This window comes from Tenrec ecaudatus, unplaced genomic scaffold (assembly GCF_050624435.1).
Source record: "Tenrec ecaudatus isolate mTenEca1 unplaced genomic scaffold, mTenEca1.hap1 Scaffold_123, whole genome shotgun sequence".
Classification (NCBI taxonomy): Eukaryota; Metazoa; Chordata; class Mammalia; order Afrosoricida; family Tenrecidae; genus Tenrec; species Tenrec ecaudatus.
The window spans coordinates 707033-714369 of record NW_027457793.1 but is presented as its reverse complement, the minus strand read 5'-3'; positions in this window follow the sequence as shown (position 1 = coordinate 714369).

The following is a 7337-nucleotide window of genomic DNA, read 5'->3' as shown; positions in this document are numbered from 1 at the left end:
ATGCCTGATAATGGATCCCTTTGGAACCACGTGATCACACAGGCTGGTGTGTTCTTCCATGTGGGCTTTGTTGCTTCTTAGCTAGATGGCCACTTTTTATCTTCAAGCTTTTAAGACTCCAGACGCTATATCTTTTGATAGCTGGGCACCATCGCTTTCTTCACCACATTTTAAACAATACTGACATCTTAAGCCCAAGGAAAATGTGCATAAAGTTGAACTTCATCAAAATTAAAGTCCCTTACGATCGGAAAGAAACAATCAAGAATTTCATGAGATATCTAACAATCTAGTATTCAGAATATATAAATAAGTTTTACAAGTCAACAACTAAAAGACAGTAAATTAAAAATTATTCAAGAAGTTAGTCAGTAATCTAAAGATATAAGTATTTTAAACATAAATTATACAACTCTGGTATAGATTTAGCCTATAATTTTTGTACATTGTTTGACACTGAAGAAAATAAAAACAAGTCCACGAGAGCCAAAATAATATTTTGAGGCTATCCGATGTGAGTTTAGGGAACATTTTAAGAACAGACTTAATGCAATGAACACTAATGACCTGATGAGCTGGGGTGGGTAGCGGGGCCGATATCAAGAACATCGTATGTGAAGGAAGCAAAGGCCATTAAAGACAGAAAATGAAGAAAAAAATGAAAGTGGGTATCAGAAGAGACTTTGAAATTGCTCATAATTTCTTAGAGGAGCTAAGGCAAATGGAAGAAATTATGAAGTTAAAGAGCTGAACAGATAATCCGAAGCACAGCTCAGGATGACAAAGTATTTAAGATTTGGCAAATGCAATCAAAATCAAAATGATATACCTGTGGTCGTATGGGTACTTTAGAGAAACAAATCCACAGAAACGCATGTATAAGAGAGTGTTATACAACCTTTAATATTAAGTGTACTTCAAGAAAACATCCCAACCCAGTGCTGCCTAAGCCCACAAGTCCAACATTAACCCATTAACCAACATGTCCAGCACCAATTCACAAACTCCTCCTCCATCTCGCAAAACTGACACAATGACACCGACTGCAGGAGGAAAGCTGAGTCGGTGAATGTGAAAACATCTAAGCTCTGGCAGCAGTCTCCACATGGGTGCTCTAGCACCCAGGGCTTCATTGGGGTAGGTCCATGTGGCTTCTCAGGGATATCTTGCAGAAAGTGAGCCTGGCCAGCTGAAGCAGGGAACTGGTTAAGGCAGTGGCACCCTGGTCTGACCATCAGAAAGCAAGAGACCCGAGAACTAGAAAGTCGATGCTCACTGAGCCATTTATCCCTCTACCCTCCAATTAACTCCACATGTGTTTATCAGCCAGGTTGGCACAATAAACTACCTCAATGACACAGACACAAGAAGGCTATAATAAAACAAATAACAAAAATTGTCTAGGATGTTGAAAATCAAGTGTCCTCATGCACTGAAAGAAGACAGTCGGTTTGGCAAACAGTCTGGAAGTTCCTCAAAATAGTAAACATCCCACCACGTGGATGTTGTTAGATGCCATCCAATCAGTTCAGACTCATAGCGACCCTATGTATTATAGAAAGAAACACTGCATGATCCTGCCCCGTCCTCACAAGTACTTTAGAGCCCATTGTCACAGCCACTGAACCATTTCATCTTGTTGGGGGTATTCTTTGTTATCCTTCTAGCAAGCACGATGTCCTTTTCCAAGGACTAATAACGTATCTTTCTGATAACATCTTCAAAGTATGAGAGAAGTGTTCCCATCATCGCTTCCAAGGGCCATTTAGCTGTACTTACTCCAAGACACACGTTAGTTCATCCGACACACTATTGTAATTTCAATATTCCTCACCAACACTTAGTTCAGATGCAGCATTTCTTCTCCGGTCTCCCTTACACATTGTCCATTTTAAACATCCATGAGGTCATTGTAAATACAACAGCTAGGGTAAGGAGCACCTTAGTCTTCAAAGTGGTGTCTGCACTTTTAACACTTAAAAAGATAATTTGCAACACAATTCCAGGCAGCAGTGTTCAGGCAGAAGATAAATGCAATTTCATTCATCTTCAATATTTAATTCCCAGCATAGTAAACCAGAACCTGGCGTGCTGTGCCCAGCTCCTTCTTCTTGTCCTTTCAAATGCCTGTTCCCTAAGGACAGTCCCAAGCAACTTTTCTGCACCTTCACCCTCAGCTGTAAGTCTCCCATGACCTTCATTTCCACTCAGCACAACATCATTAGGATGTGTGCACGCCTCTCGGCGGCATAGATCACAGGAGCAGCCACTGACTGCCTGGTAGACCCTGCACTGAGTCACTTAACCCTCAGTTGGAAACATCTGGTCCACTTGAGAGACAAACCAAAAGAGGCCCAGTGAGGCTCAAAGAATTTCCCAAGGAAATCAGCTAATGAATACAAGCAGTAGAATTTGCTACTTTGATTACTGAAATTTTGTTACCTTCAATAAGTTTTATAGCATTTTGAAAATCAGCTGCTTGATTGTGTACAAACTCTAGCCAAATGTTTGAAGAATCTTCTTCAAAAAACTCTTCTAAACTTCTAGGACATTTATTCTGTGATAGAAAGTAGGATTTCATAGGATTGTATATTTTCAAATTTCTTTCAACAGCTGGCAAAAGAGCTAACCAGCGCGTTTTACTGTATTCAAGTATGTTCTGATATTCGACTTCTGCAGTTTCACAATAGTCTTTAAGCATTTCAACACACACAGTGTATATATAGAAATAAGAATGTATTTTAATAACAAATATTTTCCACATCTACAGGCAACAAATCAGCAACTGTTTGAATGGCGCTATGTATGGTGTGTGCTGCATAACCAACACAAATAATGTTTTGATTAAGGTTTTTGTTTAACTTATGAAAAATATTATTTGTACCTCTTCTCGCTTTTCCTCCAAAATTTGCGTTCATGTTGTCTGCACAATATGCAATCATGCCATGTTTTAAGATGTTTTTTTCCAAAATATTAATAATGGAACTGAAAATTATTTCAGAAGTTTCGGGGGATACAGAAATGAAATCTAAAATTCTAATTTTTATTCCAGTTTCCAAATCAAAAAATTAATAATGGTTGGAAATAACTTTATATCCTATGATTAGAAGTGTCAGAATATATGGATATAAAATTAATGTTTTCTAGATTTTTGTTAAATTCTAAAAATGCATATAGGAAAAGCATATTACACACAATTGCCTCATATTTTGTTCTAGCACAGGCAAATTTTTGGTTGATTAACTTTTTGAAAACTTGTGATGTACAGTCTATAGATCTGAAGGAATGATTGTGACTAATAGCATGAAAAGACATAAGTCCTTCTGCTAATGCTAATTTCTTTTCTTTGTTTCCATAAGTTGTTTTCCAAAAAATTTCCTATATTTTGGAGGAAGAGGCATTAGTATGTTTTATGTTTCTATCTCCAAGTGCTTTGAAATATCATTCTTTCACTGTGCGAAATAGAAAATTCGTCATTACATTTTTCATATTTTACCATGTAATCGCTTGTTTTTTTTAATAAAAGGAAATCCACTCGGATCTAATTTGCATCTTTTTTTCTTACTCATTATGTTAAAAATCTAAAAAAAATAACTTATAATTATATTATAAATTATTATATACCTATTGCTTAAAAGCACAGCAAGTAGGTACACAATTACATGAACATATTTTATTGTTAGTTTATAAATTACATTAATTGATTGTTATAATGTAACTACATTTTAAAAATTATTTTAAATTTGATCCTATATTTCTTTCTAAATAACAATACTCACTTGTATTATTTTTTCCCTTAATTTGCTGTAACCTAAGTCTTACGTGTCACTTTCAAGGCCGGCGCTAGACATTTTTGTCGCCAGTATAAAATATAAATAATACGAGTACTGTCTGCTAAATTCAAGAAAATGTATGTATTTATGAAATAAATTACTTAGCTAAATTATCTGAATGGCTGATTTGTTGACATCACTTGTTTAGCACGCAGTACGATTGTATCGTCTAAGAAGAGACAGTTACAAAATGTTTTCCTCCTTGCCAACGCCCTAAAATGCCATTGTTCATTAAACCCAAACAATGGTGGCGAATTCCAACAATGCGAACTTTGATAAGCAGTTCTCGATAATCAGTGCTCAACAATTATTTGTTATTATTAAATTTTAACGTTATAAAATTAACAAAAATAATATAAAGCGAAATAGCCACATGGCAGCCGAAAACAGTATATTCCAATTCTCCCGCCTTTCCCTAGTTTGTCTGCATTCTTTCCAAAAATCGGGACTTTTTTAAAACGCTGCGGGGCGCGGGGCGATTTGTTAAAAATCGGGGCTGTCCCGACAAAAGCAGGGCGTCTGGTCACCATAGCGTTGGGCTCCAGCTGCAGCCACTCGCTTCCTGACCGCATTCATCCTTTGTGGTGAGAGAAGCACCTGTGAGCTGCAGACGTGCAGAGACTCCGGGAGGGGGCGCCGCTGTGCGAGAGGAAACAAGGAGGGGGATGAGGGGAGACCTGCAAGGCGATGAGGGAACCCCGACGCCCAAAGCGCCAGTGGGATCCCCCTTTCTCCAGCAGGGAGTCTCCCCACAAAGCCCTACCAATCCCAACTCTGGGGAATGGGACCAGTCTCTGGGACACCCCACCACATCCCAACACACTGCTGCTCGGGGAGGGGGAGGGGGAGAAGGGCGCTTGCACCCCAGCCAGGCTGCTGTGTGCACCAGGGTCACCGCAAATGGTCCGGAGCGACCCCCACCTGGGCGCGACCACTACACGCGGCTCCAGCTGAGGGCGCTTCTCTGAGACCACGCCCCGAGAATGGCAATTAAGACTCCCACTCCGACCCTCACATCCGGCTAGGACACCGCCACTTCCGGCCCATCTCAGCGTGACCCGGAATGGGAGGAGCACAGTCATGAAACCGTGTAAGTGAAAAATCAGTGCGAAGATAAGACTTCATTAAGCATAGGCATTTAGGAAAACACGTATCGTACGTGATGTGGAAGAGATTAATATCACATAAACGGCAGAGCCTAAATTGCCACCACCATATTTGAAAGTTTGTTCTTCATAATACTGACCATCCAGGAAGGAATTCCAATGAATTGTAAATAATACAATGTGTAGGTCTTAGAAAAAACAAACACCCAGATTCTTATCCTGACAAACGGTTAGATTATTATCAGATGTATGATCAAAGTCACATACCTCAGTGACTGAGCTAAAGGCATCAGCCTCCTTATGTGACACTGAATATCCACGTCATAAAGGGTGACACCTGAGTTACTTTGATCATGGATCAGGGTATCATTCTCTTACAACCAGAATCTCACAGCTGTGCTCAGGGTCACGCAAAACAATTGACAATGTACTTCTACCAAATCAACACAATTTTAATGTTACACAAAACAATCAGTATTTTCTTCATCTCTGGGATATTCAAGTAAGCTTTAACTTCCATGTGGTGTTTATCCATGTCTGAGACTGAGAAAATAAACCACTACATCACCTGTGTAGTTTTGGACTATTGTTGTAGTTTTTGACTATTGTTTAAGGACACTACCTGCTATGCTAAAGATGAAACCGTATGTTCTATAAAATGGAAAAAACAAAAGCCTAAGAAGCTTTTACTCTGCTCTCTATGGTTCTATGAGTCAGAAATCATACAAAAGTTCTGACTTTATTGTTCTTCTTTTAAATATATTTTCTTATTCCATATAAGTAAAACCTTAGAGTGTTTGTGTATTTGCAAACCAGAGGCAAATACAAGAGATACATCGCTTCAACCATGTTGCTTGGTAACAAACAAGAGGAAAACTTTTTAGATGCACAAAGGCTGAAACAACGGGCTCAAATATAAGAACAATTATGAGGATGGTGTAGGACAGGCCAGTGTTTCTCCCGGTGGTAACAGGAAGAAACATGATTTGGAGATAGCTTAGTGACACCTAACAACCACCTCCCTTGTACAGGGACTCTATGTACAATAAGTACTGAAATATTAGAGTTTCTTTTTAAAATAAGCAGTAAAGTAATAATCATTCCAGAATCATTGTCGAAAATATATATTCATGGTTTTAATATATATACCTGCACGATGAATCAATAGTCAAGGACAAAATTGAACAATGGTAGATTTGTATTAGAAACTAAATTTATTTATTACGTTAATGCATGAGAAGCTTCATAAGAAAATTTTAAGACTACAGGGAATATGGGGTAAAATCATTTATAAAATACACCACAACAGGATATATACTGGTGTTTTAACAGTAAAGTAACATAATTGATGATTACATAACTATTGGTTTAGGAGAGTGATTAGATCATACATCTGAGCAGTTTATCTTTAGATTTGTGGAAATGGATGGATTTAGTTAGAAAGCACCTATCTCCACCTTTGAGTTCATACTTTAACTTGATTAAGAAGGATTATTACCAGGGATGCAAGTATCTTTCATTAGAAAAACCAACCACATAAATAGGACAAAGAATAAGAACCATATGATCATATTCATAGATGCAGAAGAGGCATTTGATAATATCTAACACCCATTCCTGATTAAAAAAATACTCAATTACATAGAAACAGAAAGGAGAGACCTCAACACGTGAAATGTATTAAAGGAAACACAGTCCGCAAAGGACAATTAGTTGACTGGAACTTACTGAAAAGACAGTTATTCTCATAGAAAGGTTTCATCAAAATAGCAATACAGAACCCACACATTGGGAGGAAATAAATCTGTAGCAGTGAGGAGAGAGGACGAGAGCAGGGGAGGAGAAGAGGAGGGGGAGGAGATGGCAACTGAAGGAGGGTGGCGCTTTCAGGAATTCCCCATCTCCATGCTCACCTGCACATGCACAAGGGAAAGGAGCCTTGAGTCTGGGTGCTGAGGCACTGGGAGCAGAGCCTGAAACCCGTGTCTGAGGATGAAGCAGGTTGTGAAGGGTCTTCCTATTGTGGCTCTTGAATCTACAAGGCTCGGGCCTCTTCGAGTTGGGTGGTTGAGGAGCGTTCAGGGGGAACCCAGGAAAGACATGGTCAAGGGGAGCAGATGGCATCAGACGCCTTTAGTGTGGGTCTGTGGTCCTAGCAGCTGGAGTTGTCTCTTGCGGAAGTTCTCACTTGGGAAGCATGCCTTCCACCCACCGCTGTGTCTGGGCTTGTGTGTTGTTGTGATTCAAATGCAAACGCGTCCCAAATGCAAGCAGGGCCTCCCAAAGAGGACAGGTTTCAGCAGGGTTTCCAGACTAAGAATGAATGAATCCATTGCCACTCAGGGCCCTGAGCCTCACCTCCAGGCCCCGCCCTCCCCAACTCCCCCATTATCTCCAG